The sequence below is a fragment of the Emys orbicularis genome, chromosome 7 (assembly GCF_028017835.1).
Source record: "Emys orbicularis isolate rEmyOrb1 chromosome 7, rEmyOrb1.hap1, whole genome shotgun sequence".
NCBI lineage: Eukaryota > Metazoa > Chordata > Testudines > Emydidae > Emys > Emys orbicularis.
Window position 1 is genome coordinate 34194172 of NC_088689.1, and position 21660 is coordinate 34215831.

Sequence of the window (21660 nt, forward strand, 5' to 3'; positions counted from 1 at the left end):
TGCCTGCGGGAGGTCCGCTAGTAATGCGGATTCGGCAGCATGCCTGCGGGAGGTCCGCCGGGCCCGTGCCTTCGGTGTACCTGCCGCCGAATTGCCGCCGAAGCCGCGGGCCTGGCAGACCTCCCGCAGGCATGCCGCCGAAGGCAGCCTGACTGCCGCCTCCCCGCGGCTTGCCGCCCCAGGCACGCGCTTGGTGCGCTGGTGCCTGGAGCCGCCCCTGGGTGGAGTTCAGGTTTCCAATTCTTCAAAATTGATTCTCCTTGTGTTGTCAAATGCTAGCTACGTTGCCTGCCCATGTTCCAACAGCAGGAAGCCCCAGTTGATCCTGGTTTTCTACATCTATTGTGCTACCATTTTCTTACTGCTTGCTTCAGGTGGCTTTTCCCCTTACCACTAGATCCTTTATTAATATTAGTCCACTGAGCTGCTGTATGAATCATGCTGAAAAAGTGATTGCTCAGAAGCTGTTGCAGGATTCTCCTAGTATCATCAGTAATTATATAGATTTGATTACTTTAGTGGTATTTTTACATCCATGTACAATTCTTGTTTCTTTTTGAGTTTATTTAGAAATAAAGACCAGTTTTTTGACCTGAAAATACTGTTATGCAAATCTTTTCCATATATAAACACAGCAAATGCAATTCAGAGCCCATGTTGTTATGTATTTCTAAAGAAGGTGCTCTGTACACTGTCTCTGAGGCAGCATTCAGACTATTTAATGTATTCTTGCTGTTGCTATGGAAATCGCTCCTTTTTGAGTCTGTGTGCAAATGCTGGTCTTATTATTGTGTCTAGAGGTGAAAGGTGTGGATGAGTCAAACTATTTGTTGTGTATTATTCTCCCACGACCTCAGTGCCATGGGGGAAAAAAGGGGAATTAGTGCCTATAATGAGAATGCGTGTAATAAGGAGCTAGAGGGAGATCGCTGGTTATCAGTGAGTCAGAAAAGCTCTGGCTAAGAACAATCAGCAGAATGCATTTTCTGCTTCATCCATAGGAAATTAATTTTATAACTAGTTAAAGTCATCAGGCTGAGAAATAAAATGTACATAGCAGCAGTTTTGCTCAGAGTGATTTCAAGTGTGTGACTTTTTCAAACAAAGTCATGAATACGATAGTATTGGGGGGAAGGTCAGGTTTAGCATTAAAACTCTGGCAGCAGATCTACAATCAGCCTTGACTGTAAGTGATGGTGAGAGAGACCTGTGGCTGACAGGTTAGCCAAGAAGAAGAACTGTGCCTCTCACCTGCAATTGGCCTTACTAAGAGAGTAAGGGCACAATAGAGCTAGTTAGAAAATAGGCTCCATCCCCCCACCCTAGAATTTCAACTTTTAATCAAAAAGCCAAAAACTTCTGATCCAAAAATTTGATGGAAACAAGATGTTCAGCATTCTTGAATTGAAACATTTAATTTAGATTTGGGTTGTGGAATTGAATGGGAATATTTCAGTTTGGCTCAGTTCAACATTAAATTGCATCCTCCTGAGTTGCCACAGTGTCTCATGGGACTTGCAGTTCAGGTGCTTTGTGCCCCTTCTTTTTCTCTGTGGGGTTCCCTGGCTGGACTACACGGCTCATGTTGCACCATAGTCTCTCCTATCGCTGAGCTGCCATGGTGCATCATGGGAGATATAGTGCATAATGGGAAATGTATGCCAGGTTGCAGAGGAGAATGGGAATCATGAAGCACTGCAAATTTCCCTAATTAAAGTTTCATTTTTTTCAGCTAGAGGTTTTTGGATGTCCAGTTTTTCAATGAAAAGTTGAAAATTTCTGCAGAAGGCAAATGTTGTGAAAAATTTTGTTCAAAAGCTCAATTTTTCATTGAAAAAATAATTTTGATGCAAAATTCTTGAGCGGCCCTGGTGCACAAATTTAAGGATCATATTCACTATTCTTATCACAATGCCACCAAATATGTGTCTCACTTTTACTCGCTGGGATGGCATACCTCACCCTTTGTCCTGGAAACCTGCACACTCCTGCTTGTACACTAGGGAATTTTACAAACTGTAGATTCACGGAAGTCAGTAGATATCTTTGCTGAAGAAGTGACTGAAAGAGAAGGCCCTTGTGAAACTCAGGTTGGAGGGAAAGCTAGCTGAAGGAAGAATTCTGCACACCTGAGTGAGATCTGAATACCATATTTGATTGTGAAACATAAATGTCCCAAACTGCCACCTAAGCATAAAATATTAAGTTTATATTTAAATAAAACAGGGCTTCCCTCAGCCACAGCTCAAAATAAAGATACAGCTTAGTTCAGCCAAGTCCCACAGAGACTGCTACCACAACCATCCTCAACTTCAGCCCCCTCACTCCTGCTGCTTTTCCCAAGTGGATCTATACGCCCCTTTCATCAGCTGCCTACTGATAAAGAAGCTCATCAGCACTCCAGACAGGAACACCTGCTAATCCAGCCATGCTTAACAACAGAGTGCAGGGAAGACTGGCTATTTGGGGAGATGTTTTAACCCTATCCCTCCCACAGTCTGTGTGCAGACTCTTCACCCACACCAGCCCAATTCACATACAGTGGTGTGATCCAAGTGTCAAAGCAGAATCAGACTTTTAGTATATTTTCAGGTCTATCTATACATGTACAGTTTCACAATAATAGTAACCAAGTATTTAGAAAAATACAAATTAAAGACAATTTTAAATCCCTCTTTGGTTATTGAAATAATTGTAAAAAAGGCACATCTATGAAAAATACAGCAAGTAAGGGAGTTAAATGACATTGGACTCAAATTATATGAAAAATGCTAGAAATTGCCTTTTTAAATTTACAGTTGATGTTTTCATTATGTATTCTAAGACACTGTACTTTTAGAACAATGGCAATTCTTAATATTTATATAGAATTTTTAATCTGTAGATCTCAAAACACAACTAAAGGTGAGTAAATATCATTAGCTACACTTTTTAGATGGGGACAAAGAGGGACAGGGAGATCATAATTGAAATCCTTACCCCACTGAAAACACAGAGTTTTGGTATGGACTTCAATGGAGTCAGGATTTCACCCTAAGTGACTTCTCCAAGGCCATACAAGAAATAAGGACTCGATCCTGAACCCATTGAAGTCAATGGTAAGGCTCCCTTTTGCTTCCATGGGGTAGATCAGGCACTACACGAGAAAGCCAAGATTAGCTCTTGTGAGTTAACCCTGATTTGTAGTCCTGGGCTCAGAGAACTAGGCAATATTGTGTCATTATAATAAATTATTGCAACTAGCAGTCTGCCCATCTTAAACATCATTGTGACATGTGTGTGATAATCAGACCAGGGACAGATTAAATATATGGGTACATTTGTTTGTTTTCCGCTTATGTTTTTGAAAACATTAATTCATAATAGTATTGCAAAATAGCTTTGCTGTATTTCTCTCTTATGTGCCATTAGTTAACTTGCTGTGTTTCATGGGAAATCAAATTACTTCAGATATTTACACTTTCAGATGTACAAAAACATATGAATTAAAGGATTTCTTCTATTATCATTCACTAACTGTCTATTTTTGCTAGTAGATAATGATTAATCCATATAAATAAAATGCAAAATGGGTGTATTGCTATAACAGACTAACTCATATTATCATAAAAAAGTTAGATTAATAATTTGATTATCTCATGATGTTTTTCCTCAAATGCATTAATAAAATATTTTAGATTGTTCAAATATGATTTGTATATGTGTGTATAAACCTTACCACCTTCCACTCTAAGTGCAAGGTGCACGTCTTAAATCTTGCAGTCTCTAACATAAACCCATGGAGTGTGTACTTTAAAAAAAAAAAAATCCAAACCTAAAACCCTACCAAAGCAAAAACATTACAGATTGCATACACAATTCTGTCCTGGGAGAGAGGATGCACCACATGTGAGAGGTATCAGTCATGTTGCTTAATGCATTACTGGAAGACACTCGGATACTACAGAGATGAGGGTGGTATTATAGGCTATAAGAATAGAAACAAAACAAATGCACAGCATGTGTATGTGAATCTCTCTCTCTCTCTCTGTGTATACAGTGTATTTATGTATGCACACATATGAAGTTGTGTGTGTAGGTTTTTGAACAATGAAGCATTTTTGTTAAAGTTATTTGAAATTTAAAAATCTCTAGATAGATCATTCCTTATCTTGGGGTAACTGGGAGGGATGGGACAGTTTCAGAATGATCATTAAAATGGTCATCATCTGCCCAGAGTTTTCTTTCATTTAAAAAGTTGCCTGACTGTCATAGCTCAGTCATCTTCAACATCATTTAGTCAGTGCCCTGGAAGATTACTTAAAAGGAACTGATTGCAGAGAGCTCTGTTTAAAAGACAGTTTTATCAGCCAAGAACAAGGTGCGCAGATGCACTAAAGGCTAGTTCTTTTATTTAGAAATGCTGGTTTGCTTTTTATTGTTGGATTTACAAACTCTACTCTGTAAAGTTTGTATTTCAGAGCTAATGGAAAAGCTTTCTGCCGTTCTAAATCTCAAGGAGTTCAGATGGGCATTTTTATATTGTGTTATTTAAAAAGCAGCTGCATCCAAGTTTGATAAATAGCATCCTAGTATTCTAATGAATTATTTCACCATTTAATGGGAGTACGATACTATGCAAATCACTCTATTCTTAACTACTGTGAGCAGACTTGGTATGAAATATGAATTAAATTAAACACTGCTTTCAGATAAAAGTATCTTGTGGTTCATAAGTACCATTTGCAAGATGATACCACATAATTCTGCAGCCCAGTGGATAAATGTTTTTGAAGGAGTACAATTTAGAAAAAACAAATACATCAAGTACTTTCTAACGTGGGGGTAGAGAATACAAGCGTAATAAGAAGCTAACGGAGGGTTTTATTCATGGGTGACTCAGTACTTTGCAAACTGGACTACAATATCATGGATTAGAGGTTATGTTCACTTTGGCTCTCTGGTTAGAGTGGATGTAAGTGAAATACAGGGGAAGAATAGCTCGAGGAAAAGATGTTACTTATAAAGAATGTTTTATACAGTAAGTACCAACAATGTGAAAATCAAAATTCCTTTTACATTTATTACAGTAGTATTAAGGCTAAGAACACTGTGGGTGGCAGTATTGAAAACTGTGTCACTGAAAAGGGATTTCATTCTAATTTAGTATGCATCCGATCCATGTATGAAATTCATATCGTGCATATACTGCACTCTTATTAGAGGGACTGGGAGAGATTATCTGTGCTCCACTTGCTCTCATGCATCTTTAAATCGGCAGATCAAACAAAAGTTTAGATGCTTAACATGCTGTTGAACTCATTAGCCTTTTAGATTCAGTTTGTATCTCCCGAACCGTCTCATTCAAACATCTGCAAATACTCTATTAAATGTTTTTAGTATCCAGTTCAGATGGCCAGTGTTATTGTTCAGTTTGGTATGAAAGAGTAATTTCTATAACATTTGATACCCCACAAGTATAAATAGTTGTCAGGTAATAAATTGGTTTCATTAAGTCTCAAAATCTTTTCTGCAATAAAACAAGTTAACCCCCCAGTTAATGTTCTTATCAACTGCAACTTGGCCTCACATTCTGTTAGGATTGTTTCACTATGAAATGAGACATTAGGTTAACAGATGAAGGAAGTGTACATGTCTAAGAAGAAAACAAAGAACAGAGGAAAGGGCTGGCTCAAATCAGTAAGTAATTTAAATGTTCACTAACACAGCTGGTGATATTCTGCTCTTATCATAAGAGGCTTGCTCAGATATTAACTTCCACAGGAAAGACTACCAGCTACTACCATCCCTCTGTAAGATTTGTGCAAGGGTTTATGCGGCTGAATGTCAGGAGAAAGGTAAATGTATTTGCCTTATGCCAAATTCTAGACTATAACTATAAGGAAGAGAATGATACTTGTCATCATTTCAGAAACAGGACTCAGGAAATCAACCCAGTTACACAATTAAATAAGTATTGAGGACCATCCTATAAAAACATTAACTGCCCTCACCTCCCATTAACTTAAATAGGAGTGGGAGGTTGCTCAGCGTCTGCCAGGAGTGGCTCAAGTACATTGCAGGACTAGGCCACGTCCTTATTTTATCAACTGCTATTTGAAAGGTGCTTGCAAAGTGGTTCTTAGAATGCAAGCTGATATACAGATGTGTGCACACACATGCACAAATACATGCCAGAAAATGTAATCGTCGAAAGATCTGACAAAAATTGTCACCTCTTTCACTGGTATTGAGCCAGCCTGGCGTCACTGGAATAGCAGCACACAAGAACAAGCACATAAGCAGAACTAGTACACAAATTCTGATGTGGAATGAAAGCTTTTCTCCTACTGCATTGTTAATGAAACCATTTTATGAATACTATTCAGCTCTTTCCCTGCTAATCTCCTTTGTGGTTGGGTTTATTTTTGTAGGAAAAACATATGTCTTGTAAATAAAAAATAAATCAAGTGGCCATTTTCTTCATTTCAAACAAATACTTTTAGCGGCTGATCCTGGACGATGCCAGGGACCCATGCCCCAGCACCATGCAGAATTGGACCCCTAGTTTTATTTTGTACTACCAAGTGAATGAAGCAACGGAGATTTCATCTTGTTCTATAAGACTTTTAGTACTGTCATAAAATTGGTCCAATAAACTCAGATCTGAAGAATGACAATCTTATTGTTTTTAAATGTCCTATCATTCTCCCAATATTGTCCAGTAGTTACTTTGTATGCCCTCTTTAGAATGCTTTACATCACATTGTTACGAAATGGAGAGGTACCCTGTAGACAGTAGTTTTATGGGCAACAAAGACCAGTTTCAAGTAAGATTTTCAAATTCTATACTTGTTTAACTGTCCCTATGGGAAAGATATTCTGTGCCTTTAAACATGAGAAATATTACAATCAGCTGCAATCAGCTGATTGCAAAATTCAGACAAATGTTTTACACTCCTGTTTAAATTAACAGTTTATATTTATATTCCAGCTAAAGACATGACTTCAAACATGTGCCCAAACAAATACTAGTTTATTTCTGAAGATGAACGGGATACTCTTGGGCTAAATTTCTATAAAATCCAGTTTTAATCCAAAGGGGTACTTCTGTGAAAGACGTTTCCTGTGCTGGAAGATGGAGAGTGACATGTGAAAACATTTTTTTCAGATGAGATTATGGAATGATACTAAATGGAAAATGACGGTTCCCCCACTAGATTGATTCAGAGAATGGTGTTTTGGCAAAGTCCAGCAGCTAGTTCCATTTTTGTCACAACCACCCCACTATTCTTATTCATATATTTGCTAAACAAAACACCTCACAGACCTAATGATGATACTCAACATCAATACCAAAAACTTTTTCATGTTGAAATGTCTTAATAAGTCAGTTCCACAGCTATACACAGTCCCTATGGCCTTTCAACTATGCAGGGATAGAGTATGTATGCAGCACGACTGTTTTCAGGAGTTTTAGGTTTCAATGAAGTTTCTTTACAATATGTCAGAATCAGAGTTAGAAATGAAAACAAAAAGCTATGACAGTAAGAACATAAGAACAGCCATACTGGGTCAGACCAATGGTGCATCTAATCTAGTATCCTGTCTTCCGACAGTGGCAAATGCCAGGTGCTTTGGAGGAAATGAACAGAACAGGCAATTATCAAGTGATCCAACTCCTGTCATCCATTGCCAGCTTCTGGCAATCAGAGGCTAAGGACACCCAGAGCATGGGGGTTACATCCCTGATGATCTTAGCTAATAGCCATTGATGGATCTATCTTCCATGAACTTATCTAATTCTTTTCTGAACCCTGTTATAGTTTTGGCTTTCACAGCATCCCCTGGCAATGAGTTCCAAGGTTGACTGTTGGATGAATAAGTACTTCCTTTTGTTTGTTTTAAACCTGCTGGCTATTAATTTCAGTGGGTGACCCCTGGTTCCTGTGTTATGTGAAGGAGTAAATAACACTTCACTTTCTCCATACCAATCACGATTTTATAAATCTCTATCATATACCCTCTTAGTAATCTCTTTTCCAAGCTTAAAATCTCTTCTCCTATGGAAGGTGTTTCATACTCTCAATCATTTTTGTTTCCCTTCTCTGTACCTTTTCCAATTCTAATATAACTTTTTGAGATGGGGGGACCAGAACTGCATGCTGCATTCAAGGTGTGGGCATTGCATGGATTTATATCACAACATTATGATATTTCTGTCTTATTATCTATCCCTTTCCTAATGGTTCCTAGTCTTTTGTTAGCGTCTTTTGACAGCTACTGTACATTGATTGGATGTTTTCAGAGAACTATCCACAATGACTCCAAGATCTCTTTCTTGAGTGGTAACAGCTAATTTAGACCCCCATCATCTTGTAGCATTTTGTATAGTGCACTTCAGCCAGAAACCAATGGCAGCTATTTGTTACTCATAGGTATACAATACGAAGATACTACAAATAGCTGTAATGACATAGTTCAGCACTTGCTGCTCAGTAATGGATGTTCTTAGAATACAGAGGTCTGCGTTAGAGTGTTAGTCTGACAGTCCAGTGTCTCAACCAAATGTGGAGAATGCCCCTATGCGAAAGCTGACATTGTACCCAACACACAGCTTTCGCAATTAGACACTTATTATGAATACCCAACAGCGGCAGCTGGGAATAGTTTCTAGTGCAGTGCTTGCATTCTCTGCATATACAGATTACAAGGGAGAGTCGGCAGCTGCTTAGGTCAAGTTTATTAGTCATCAGACAAGGTTCTGTATTCTTCTGACCCCATATATCTTGCCTGGACTTACTGGCTCCATGAACGTACAGCTGCAGAGGCTGCATAGTTTGTGTGGTACTTGCTCTGATGGAGTTAGGTGTGGATAGTTAAATGCTATTACTGTAAGTAGATTCATATGCTTACTTCTTTTTTCTCCAGTGGAATTTTATGGATAACAAATGTCTCATTCCATTTTCATATCTATTTAGGGTGACCAGATAGCAAGTGTGAAAAATCAGGATGGGGGGAGGGGGAGCAGTAATAGGGTCCTATATAAGTCAGAGCCCCTAATAACAGGACAGTCCCAATCAGCAGGACATCCGGTCACCCTATATGTGTTAGGCATCTCTTCCCTCCTGGTGCTCGTACCATCTCAGTGGCACAGGGATTGGGCCAATGCCTGAAATTCCATTACACTAATGCAGTACTTAACAGGTAATGGTGTTTACATGCCAAGATTGCTCAGAACATCCAGACTTAGAGCAAACACCACTTAGGGCTTGTCTACACTACCGTTTAAATCAATGTAAGCTACGTTGCTTTGGGGTGTGAAAAAAACCCACCACCACCACCACACACCCCAAGTGACATAACTTACATCGACTTAAAGCAGTGTCTACATTGTGCTATGTTGGCGGGAGATGCTCTCCCGCCGATATAGCTTCCGCCTCTCGTTGAGGTGGAGTAATTACATCGGCGGGAGAGTGCTCTGCCATTGACATAGTGCATCTGGGGAAGACGCGCTACATCGGTGCAGCTGCATCAATGCAGCAGCGCTGATGTAGGTGGTAGCGAAGACAAGCCCTTAGAGAGTTTTCACATAATACCTTATCCATCACAGAGCTATCTGCCTCCCACAACTAAAAATAATGTTGCACGCACTCTTCCTTCCCTGGCAGAAAAGAGGTGTCATTTTTTGCTTAGTTGGTTTTGTACAAATATGTTAGTATGAAAGTGAGGATCCTGTTGCAGGACAGCCTGGGCAATGAGGTAGAGTTTGCATTTAGTTCTGTATGTGGTGAGTTTAGTGGTTATTTTTAGTGCATCTGGCAGAAAGTTCTCTATTCGTGGTCTATTTTCTGTGACAATTCTGTTTGCTGTGGGTAGGAGCCCTCAGTTGACAGTTTATGGTCAGTGGAACGTAGCTGTTGTGAGTGCCTGTGGTCAGAGACTGAGAGCGAGATGGGCTTACAGTTAAGCAGGAGAAATTCCACGGTGGGCTTGGAAATCAGAAAAGCAACTCTGAACTGGACTCAGTGTTCAGTAGTGAGCCTGTGTAGAAAAGAGTGAGTTAGGATGATACGTTTTCATTAACCCCTGTTGTTAGATGGAGATTTCTCAGGGATTGAATTTCATTTAGATTAATAAAACTTTAAAATTTTTAGGCATTCCCAAGTCTATACTTTAACTAAATTATCCAAAATTCAATTAATTCATGACAAACATTGTACAGGTAATTAATTAAAATTACTTAATGAAGATGTATCATTTCCCCAGTTACTGATATCAATTATTTACATCAGTAACAACTCATCATCAACCACCTCAGTCAAAAATTAACTCCATATCATTTCAAGGTCTATTGTTGTGACTTAATTTGAGATGTATGTCATGCATCCCTCTGTTAATCTTTTGGGGATGACAATGAGGCTCAGGACTGGAGGGAATTGGATTATTTCTACTATCCTTGTATTAGCTAGTGGCTATTTATGTGTACCAAGATGGGATCACAACACCTTTATGTTATATTTTTGCACTTTATATTTTAAACTTAGGAGATGGGTGCCCACTATCGGGTGACCTAACTCACCAGCCCAAGAAGGAACCAACACCATGCCTGAGCCTGTTTCAGGCTCTTGCCTAAGGGTACAATTGTTTAAATTCATTAGAAACACTAAAACAAAGCAATTCCCCTGCTCTAAATGGGCATCAGTCTCCTTTCCCTTACTTCTCTCAGCCAAGGGAGGGAGGACACATCCTTCCCTTAAATCCCCTGCTGTTTCATATGACAGACAGATAGCCCTTAACCCCTTCCTGGTTGTTTCCCCCGTCACAGTGCCTATAATCATTTTTATAAGTCAAAATAAAGTAAAATTCATTTTAAAGATCCAGCTGCCTCGCACTCAGTCCTCAGCAGGTTAGGAGGTAAATTGTCATGAAGAGTACACGTCAGCATGCCTCCTCCTACAGATACCATATTCCATAGAATAAGAACAGAACAGTGTCTCCTGTTCAGAACCGCTTTGTCTGCAATTGCTAAGGGTGAGTGCACCTTAGGAACAGAGCAAGTATATACAGAGAACCCCACTGGTACTGGAAAATATCAGCTGATGGAAGAATGAGCTGAGCATGTTCCAAAAAGAAGACAGGCTTTATTCTTAAAAGCTGTCAAATGACTACACAATTGCCACTCCATATATTTTGGGGTATTTTCACTCTGCACAGTAGCTCATTGCTGATGCTCAGAAAATGCATTTTATTTACACTCCATCTAAAATGAATAAATTGCAAGTTAGTACAGCTCAGCTGGCTGGAGTCCCAGAGAATATTCGACAGGAATTTAAAAAATGATGTGCAGGGCATGCTACTGATAGATATCTATCTGCAGTGTATCAACGATGTGTTTGCTTCAGGCAAGATCAGAACAAAAGCCATTATAAAACTACTGTAACTAGTCCTCCTTTATCATCATCATCATCATCTAGTTGCACTTTGGTAGCACCTCGAGGCCTCATCCCAGGGTCAGGCTAAGCACTACAACTAGACCAAAATATGGTCTCTGCCCTAAAGGGTTAACAATGTAATCAATGCAATATGCAACAAGTGGGTGCAGCAGACATTTTGAAGCAACGATAGAAGACAAACAAAACAGCAATAAGAACTTGCATTTACGTAGCCAAGATCGGCACAGTTTAGACTACTGCTTGAGAAATGGGGGAAAATGCTGAGCAGTTCGACAGGGAGGAGGAAGACCAAGAGAACAGAGTCAAGAAGGCCCAGAAGGGAGGAGGACTAATTAGGTCAAAAGCAGCAGGATGAGCAAAGATGAGAGGCCCTCAGACATGGCCAGGAAGTCACTGGTCACCTTACAGCCATTTCAGTGGAGGGGATGGAAGTTAGAGTGTAGGGGATACATGAGAAAATTAAAGGCGAGAAAGTGGAGGCTGCCAGAATAGAGAGCTTGGTGCATGAAGCAAAACTGGAGGAAGAAGTGGTGAGAGCTGGAGAGGTAAATGGGGTAAAGGAAGTTAGTCAAGACTGGAGATGGAAAAAGGTGACAGTTTGATGGAATGAGGCGGGGGACCTATAGAAAAAAAATATAAACAGAGATTATATCATACTTGTTGATAAACTGTAAATTCAGTTGCTTGACCACACATTGGTTCGTTATGAAATATACTCAAGTGACCAAATAACCAAGGCCAGTAAGGTTTACTGCTATAATCCAATAATAATAATATAGTACAGGAAAAAGGTTCTATATGATACCAGTCTCCAGGAACCCATCTCATGCTGTGATGTTACATTCACCTTATGCAGAAGGTATGCTCTCAAAGTTACACCGCTAAGGCCATCTTTTATACCCCTACCTGTTTACAAGGTACTGTGTATGTCATCTGAAACGAGATTTAACCAATCAGCTTTCTACCTTGTTTTTCTGGTACCATGGTTTTGTACCCTTTTTATCTTTGTTCTGAACACACGCATTTCAGGTAGCAAAGGGTGTGAAGGCACATCCTAGGTCAGCTCTAGGGTAGAACAATCATATGTCTTGTCCTCTTCCTTTGGGATATTCTCACAGGCCTGTGAGAATAACTCTGTTACTATGGTAAAGCACTCATCTGTCCTGATATTGACAGCTTCCCTATTTGCTCAAGCCAAAACTTACTTCAGTAAATGCAAGGGGTTATGGGATACTTAGTGTAAGTGAGCAGGGTTAAATAAAAATCATAGGCCAATTTAACATAACTACTATAATATTTGTGCTTGATGCTAGTTGTGCTCAATGCATATGATATCTATATCTATATCTAGGGTGCGGATAATACATATTGTTAATGATATGTATACATTGTAGCCAGCATATATTAGTGTCCTATTTTTCTTTGATTTCACAGTAGTTGTATGCACACAACGGGGCTGAATTAAGCTTGCACATGCAATCTCAAGTACGACATTTCCTAACTGTTCAGTACTTAACTTTGCAATCTTAATGTTCTTAAGTTTTTTTAGATGTAATATAGCATACAATTATACATATAAATACTGTATACAAAAATCTGCTGGTATCAAAGAAATGCCATTATTACTGACAAAGTTGCCAGCACTTGTCCTCCTGCCATTATTAATAGACAATACAGAGAAACATGTCTCCCCCTGTTCTGAAGGCTCTATTAATATGCAAAACTGAAAAATTCCTAAGTAAAGAGTGAGCACACTGATTTGTGAATATGTTCAGTAAAATAAAACCAGACTTACACTTTAAGGGGTTGTTCATATGTACACTAATGTATGTACACAAATATACGCAATCCCATGGATACTAGTGGGGATACATATACATACCAAGTGGAAAATACATCCTCTACAAGTCGTTTTGCTGAACATGGCAAAGCAGGATCGTTCGGGTGGAATGCCTACAGTAATTTAATAGAAGGGATTAAGGATGTCTGACAACTGCTCTCAATAAACTAGTGAGATCAAAGAAAAATAGGACACTTTGATGAGAGATTAACATGTGGAATTAGCATACATACTGCTACAATTAAAAATACATACTACTTTAACCTCTTAATATCAGAAGTTGAATTTTTGATCCTGTCTCATTGTTGATAGGGGGATGGTCCATAAATGACTGTTGGCATGGGAGAATAATGAAAGTATTGTCAACATCTTGACTCATTTTCACTGTTCAGGAGTCTCATAAGATTTCTAGTACTTTCTGGCATCAGCTGTGTTTTGCTTCCCATCCCTGCCAAATCCAGGAAATACAGAGAGGTATGTAGAATAAAATAATGAAACCAAAGACTTTCTATTCTCTAGGCATTCAGGATAAATTTTTTGGCAATGGTCTGGATAATTTCTTAGGTTATCCAAGCCAGTTCCCCATCCTTACTATTAATGGTATTGAGAGAGTCGAAGGGTAAGCTAAACTCTTCTTCCTTCTTACCATGCTGCACAATATGAAAGCAAGAGAGGACACAAATAAACTAAGAGTCTTTAAACAAAGAACACCATTGGTCTGAATCAGCACATCATACCCTATATTCCTATCCCTTTAGCCTTATGTTTTGTGGACAAAATTGCTAAATAGAGCTAAAGTAAAATTCACAGTTGCTTTCATTTTTCTGTTCTGGCTTTGTGGTACAGCCTCTTCTGCTCGTTGGCCACCTGGTGTTTTCTTCATCCTCCAAGTACTCTGACATCCAAAATTCCTCCTCCTCTAGTTCACTTGTGTTGTTCTTATTACTTCAAGCACCAAAGCAGGAAGACCTCAGTTTACTATATTGGCTTATGGCTCACTGAGTTGTGAGCCAAACACTATCACTCTAGCCCAGGGGTGGGCAAACTTTTTGGCCCGAGGGCCACATCTGGGTATGGAAATTGTATGGTGGGCCATGAATGCTCATGAAATTGGGGGTTGGGGTGCGGGAGGGGGTGTGGGCTCTGGGGTGGGGCCAGAAATGAGGAGTTCAGGGTGCAGGAAGGGGCATGGGCTCTGGGGTGGGGATGAGATTGGGGGTGCAGTAGGGTGCTCTGGACTGGGAACAAGGGGTTTGGAGGGCAGGGGGGGGATCAGGGCTGGGGCAGGGGTTGGGGTGAGGGAGGGGGCCAGGGGTGCAGGCTCCAGGCAGTGCTTACCTCAGGCAGCTCCCGGAAGCAGTGGCATATCTCCCCTCCAGCTCCTACGCAGAGGCGCAGCCAGGTGGCTCGGTGCGCTACCCCATCCGCAGGCGCCACCCCTGCAGCTCCCATTAGCCATGGTTCTCGGCCAATGAGAGCTGTGGGGGCAGCGCTTGGGGCAGGGGCAGCGTGCAGAGTTCCCTGGTTGCCCCTACGCATAGGAGCCGAAGGGGGGACATGCCGCTGCTTCCAGGAGCCGTGCGGAGCTACAGCACGCGCGGAGCGGGGCAAGCCCTGGACCCCGCTCCCCAGCCGGCGGGAGCTCAAGGGCTGGATTAAAATGTCTGAAAGGCCAGATGTGGCCTCCAGGCCATAGTTTGCCTAACTCTGCTCTAGCCCAACCATGCAAAGCTAGAATAAGTAGGATTTGTAACGTAGCTGTCAGGGGACTCTCCCCACTCCATCCAGCAGTTTAACCATGAGTGTTTGTGCAGACGCTTCTACAGATCATGACCAGCAGTAGTAGTGTATCACCCATAAGGGAAGCTCAGGGTTAAATTTACTTGTTCCCTGTCCCTTTATGGATGGAAGGTCTGCTGAGGAGGTCAAAGGGGTTAGCTCTGGTTCAGCAGCAGAGTTGTGCACACTCTGAAAGGACTGAGTAGCAATGATGCTTGTGCAAACTGTATTTGGTGGTGGGTTTTTTTTAAATACTAAGTTTAATACTACTCCAATTTTAAAAAACTGTGCCTGGTCTGGGAGAGTAACAGTACCTGGGGCCCAGATGAGCGTCCCTATGAAGGGAGTTTGGGCCTGTGATTCTGCCTAGAGGTGGGTCTGCTTTCTATCCTGGTCTGTCTGCCATGTCTCAAACTCCCAACTGCACTGACAGAGAGATGCACTGTGGAGCAAAGTTCCAATGTGTCGAAGAGCCACCTTGAGTGGTCTGTCCCCCAGGGTCTGTCACCCTCTGCTCAGCAGAACTGTGGTGCTTCCACTAAATACAGGCCCTTCTGTGCTCAGATAGGGTTACCATACGTCCAGATTTTCCCGGACATGTCCGGCTTTTTGGGCCTCAAATCCCCGTCCGGGAGGAAATCCCAAAAAGCCGGATATGTCCGGGAAAATAGGGAGGGAGGGGTCATGGGGCTTGGGTCCCGGCCGGGGCCGCTGGGGCCGGCGGTGCTCAGGCTGGCGGTGCTCGGCCGGGGGCCGCTGGGGCCGGCGGTGCTCGGCCGGGGGATCGGGCTGCTGGGGCCGCCGGGGCCAGGGCGGGCCGGAGCCGCTCGGCCGGAACCAGGGCTGGTGCCCCAGGGCCCGAGCTGAGCTGGGCGGGAGACGCCGGGGCCAGAGCCTCTTGGCCTGGGCCGGCCGGCCGCTGGAGGGACACACTCGGCTGGGGGGGGCGGACTGGGCCACGCCTCCTCGCGCCCAGCCCCAGCCCCAGCCCCAGCCCCAGCTTACCTGCTGCCTCCCTGTTTCAGGCTTCCCGCGAACATTTGATTCGCGGGAAGCAGGGGAGGGGGGGAGGAGCAGGGGGGCGGAGCGTTCAGGGGAGGGGGCAGAGTTGGGGCGGGGCCAGGGCCCCGTGGAGTGTCCTCGTTTTTAAAATTAAAATATGGTAACCCTAGCTCAGAGCGGGTGCTGGTGGTCACAGCCCAAGCAGAGGATTGTGCTTCAGCACTTTCCCTTTCTAAATTCATATCCTGCATCTATCCCACCCTCAGAACTGAGAAAGAGAATGTTTTCACATTCCTCAGTGCTGGAATTCCACACTTCCTTCTAGTTAAGGAGGGGAGAGTTATGGGGTGGGGCGAGTGCTGTCCTGTAGTCTCCCCTATATTGCCATATTGCAGAGAGGCCTCCCATGTGCTTTCTCTCATATAGAATGGAGAGAACATACTTCTCATATGGCTTTGTGAAGTAGTGACAGGAGCAAGCTGGTTTGATTGAAAAGGTGTGGAAGGCTATAGAAGAAGCCATTCAGGGCCCAGATGTACCTTTGCTAGATATGGGCAGTGCTGTAGCAGGGTCTAATCTAAGAGAGGCAGAATAGAACATCCTTGTGACTTTTCCAGCTCCTTGTAGTGTACTAGGTGCCTTCAGTAGGGGCCTGAACTGCTCTCCCCCAATCCAGTTTCCTCTGGCCTGAAGCAGGAGCGCCGCCAGCTTTTCTGCCGCCCTAGGTGGCGGAAGGTCCCGCTCCAAAATGCCGCCCCCCACAGAGGGGGCAGAAGGTCCCGCCCCTGAAATACTGCCGCGGTCGCCGCCCCCCAAATTGTAGCACCCTAGGAGACCGCCTAGGTCGCCTAATGGGTTGCGCCGACCCTGGCCTGAAGGTATGTCTGCAGAGACAAAATAATTGTCTGAACCCATCTTGTGTCTTTGCTACCCCTGAAGTAGCAGCTCAGAGTTGCTCCCAGATCAAGTTAGGCAGCTTGCAGGCCTGGAGAAATCAAGTCACTTGCCATTCATCTCCCTCCACCCCTCACTTAGACATTCCCTACACCCTTGCCTGAAATAAAATTAAATACAGAAAGCACATGCCAACATACCAAAAGACAACCCTTTTCAAACTTTAATGCATTACAAAAGAATGAATATTTTTTCAGGTTAACCCAGCACCAGTTTTTCCTCCATTATGAAATTGCAAACGAAAAATGAAGGAGCTTTTACAAACTTTTCTAAAATTAAACACAAATTGCATTTTTAAAATATCTTCCCTGCCTTTCACAAGTTGAATAAAAAGAGAAAGTTATTTTTCTTTGTGTTTGTAGTCACAGAAATATTTCTCCTATCCGAAGTGGATGTCATACATAACTGGATGTGAGGTATTTCCAAAGTTACATCTAGGCTTTCTTTCCTCCTCCCCTCCCCCTAGTGTTGCTATGACAATCACAAGAGATATTTTTTAAAAATAGCTTGGATGAAAACCCAATACCATCTCACTGCCAATGAAATCTCATCTCAGAAAAAAATAGCTATTCAGAAAGTTTACTAGGAAGTAGATTTGTGCATGTAAGTGTTGACATCAATAAATTAAAAGAAAGGAGAGTTTAGATATTTGTGTCTAAAAAAAAACAAAACCCCAACAACTTGTGTATCTAAGAATATAAAAGAAATACAATGTTCCTGGTTTCACTAAGAGAGAGGAAAACATCAGAGTGTACCAACCTAAGAGTTAAACTCATTGCTCTTTCCAAACTCCCTCATACTTTTAAACATAATATCCCTCTAATTCCCCTTGCCTAGTTTCCTGACCTCTAGGCTGCATAACAGTTATATGATTCTAATTGAGGTAGAAATATTGGTTATAGGTCTGAAGATGTCACATGCCAGAACCTCAGCTGCTGGAAATTGGGATAGCTCCATTAGCTGCCTTAAATGTATAATGAAAAAGTTCAGTTGAAGAGGTGCTCTGCAGACCGTACAGCAAGAGTACAGGAAAACAGTCTTGTTGACTTGTGCTAAGGATTGACAAGTGTAACTGTAGGCAAAAATTTCTTCCTACTCTCCATGGACAGCAGAACTTCTGCTGTTTGCTTCGCCTTATCAGTTTGGTTAGCAATCAGTTTGATTGCTCTGTGTGAATTAGCCAGTTTCATTGTGTTGCAAGAATGGTACATAAGAAAACTCAAGAGCTGAAATGAATTTAAATCCTGAGTTTCAGACATAATACACAATATTTTTACCATCATGATTAAAAAACCCCCACCCCCTAGCCAACCTTCAAGTCCCTAGAGAGCTCTCTTTAAAATCCCATAGTAAGTGATGCAACCACTGACTCATTTCTATTTTAGGTTCTGACAACAGAGGATGGTGTTGTTCAGAGCAAACACCTGTCAGACTATGAGACATCAACATCTCTTTTATAACAATTGGTCACAACAAATGAGATTTACAGACATCATCATTAGTTTAATAATTTGCAATACGTACATTTTTTAGTTTAAAATATCTTTCCATTTGTAATTTTGAATGGCACAGGCTTTTATTCTTAGTGAGCCAATACGATTCCCAATAGCAGCCTTTTACACAACTATATACATGCAGCACTAAATGTGTTTTAACAGCTATTAAGAAAATATATAGAACATGTTGTGACGTTGCACTCTATATGATTTTATGAATATATTCTAATGAGTGTGAATATAATGTAACTGGAATATGCTTCATGCAAAAGGTCTCTTGTAAGGTATCATTACAAAGCTTATAATCTACTGAGTGTGTTCTTCCTATTTGTATCAATGTATCAATCTTGTATCTGAAACTAGAAATATGAAATATAACTCTGAGGGCCTATTGTAATTATGAAAAATGTGGGCCATTAATGGTGGTTTGGAATCTTGATGGCTCCCATTAACCAGGACAATTGTCTGTAGATGGCTCTGTTTTACTTGCAAGTCTTCCTGTATACGTATGAGCATGGTATATTGTAGTTAAAGTTTATTTTTTTCCATGTGTGTATGTATTACACATTCACACACACAAAGAAATAAACAAACATCTACATTTACTCACTTGATAGGTCACTAATCCAGGATGAATGAACCACTTATGGCTTACTGTTCCTAGTTGTGCATCTGTGTGTATGTAATCATACACACAATTAGCAACATTAAATCATGATTTGTTCATTCATGCTGGGTTAGTGCCCTATTAAGCAAGTAATGACTTTTCAGTAACTGATTTTTCATACTTATTTAGTAGTAGCAGATTGACAGTGACAGCCATGCACAATGGCATTCTAAAGTGCACGTGGCAACCTCTTAGAAGTCAAGGGCAGAGCAAAGGTATTTAAAATGTAATATAGTTAAGCAGAGTGATGACAGCATCAAAAACGTGATGGTAAACGTCATAGGATGTGGAAATACCTTCTACACTCTATGCAAAAAAAGTTTTCCATACAGTCTGTTTAGTCCTTTTGAACAAAAACAACCTCCACCCCAAATAAATCTTTTACAATAGGCAACCAACTTTTTGAGTGGTAGTAGGGAATCAGGTATGTAATAGAGATATTTCTACAGCATATACAGCTTATTACCCTTTACGTTTTTTAATCACAATCTTACATTTTGCAGACCTTTGCTTTGCCCTTAACCTTTAGCAGGTTGCCATGTACGCTTTAGAATTCCATGGCACACGTGTACCACTGACTATCTGCTATTATTACCTTAACAGAGATATGACAAATACAGTTGTTGAAGGTTAGTACTCAGTTACTATTCTAGCAGGAGAGAACAAGCTAATGGGTAATTATGCTACTCCTTCTTCTTCCACTATCAGCGGATTGTGCTGAGAATTTTGGCTAGATTCTCAGCTGGTGTAAATTAGTGTAGGACTGTTGAAATCCACAGACCTACACTAATTTACATCAGGCAAGGGTCTAGCCTCAATCCTTTAGCACTAATTCAATTAAAAATTTACTCTCAGTCAACCTAAGTTTCTACATGTCACCCGTTACTACTATCGGACCACCTTCAACATTAGAATCATAGAACTGGAAGGGCCCTCAAGAGGTCTTCTAATCCAGTCCCCTGCACTCATGGCAGGACTAAGTATTATCTAGACCATCCCTGACAGGTGTTTGTCTAACCTGCTCTTAAAAATCTCCAATGATGGAGATTCCACAACCTCCTGAGGCAATTTATTCCACTGCTTAACCACCCTAACAGTTAGGTAGTTCTTCCTAATGTCCAACCTAAACCTCCCTTGCTGCAATTTAAGCCCATTGCTTCTTTATAAATGAAGTAATCAGGGACTGGACTTCTACAATTAATTACTGCATGATTTATTTTTTGTGGTGTTACTGTGGGAAGAATGGGCCAGAAAAGTGAGTTTTGCATCTTCTCTGAAAGCAGGGGGATCTGTGGGAACAGGGCCGGCTCTACTGTTTTTGCCGCCCCAAGCAGCGCGTCGAATTGCCACCGCGGACAGCGGGGGCAGTCCGTGTGCCGTTAGGGCAGCACACACCTTTCCGTGGCGGCGGCAATTCGCGTCAGCTTCTGTCTTCAGCCGGAAGACAGAAGCCGCCGAATTGCCCCCGTGGGCAGCTGAACATAGAAGCTGCCGCCAAATTGCCGCCACCGCGGAAACGCGTGTGCCGCCCTAACAGCACACAGACTGCCCCCACCGTCTGCGGCGGCAATTCGGCGCACTGCTTGGAGTGGCAAAAACACATGGACTGCCGCCCCTTGCAGATTGCCGCCCCAAGCACCTGCTTGGAATGCTGGTGCCTGGAGCCGGCCCTGTGTGGGAAACCTAATCTGCGTTTCAGATTTGTGAACTAGTTGCTGAGAAAACTCCATCTCCTTTTAATTTCTTTTAATTTAGGATTTTGCTGGCATTCTTTCATGTATGAAACACCCCCTGCCTTTTTTTAAAAGTAAAATAAAAAAATTTAAAAACAAAAAAAGGATCAAGCTTCAACTAAAGCAGTAACAGTGAGTTTGCAACTTCTTACATAATTTTTAAACCGTTCTGCCAAACACTCTTGTATTTTCCTTCCCATATCAGTCCTGTGGCTATAACCTACATCCATTGAATCAGAGGTGGTCCAAGTAGGTGTAAGTGGGAAGGGAGGTGTTCATAAGACACTCTCTCTAACAAGACATGGCCACACTATGACCACGTCTACATGGCACTACAGCGACACAGCTACGGCACTGTAGCTATACTGCTTTAGCACTGTAGTGCACATACTTCCTTCAGTGGCGGAAGGAAGTTTCTGTTGATGTAGGTAATCCCCCTTCCCAAGCAGAAGTAGCTACATAGACTGAAGCATTCTTCCATCGACCTAACTGCGTCCACATCCTGCTTATATCAGGGTGTAACCAAAACCAGAGTTTAGGCTGGCATAGCTATAGTGCTTAGGTTTTGTTTTCCATATCCCTGAGTGATGTAGCTATGTCAATCTAAATTTTAAAGTGTAGACCAGACCTATGAAACAGTTGGAGAGCCCCTGTTATGGCCCATTTACAACAAGGCAAAGCCAAGCCAGAGTTAGTTGCTGTTCTAGATAATGTACAGCAGGAACACAAAAGTATTTTCTAGTTAAAATGCAAT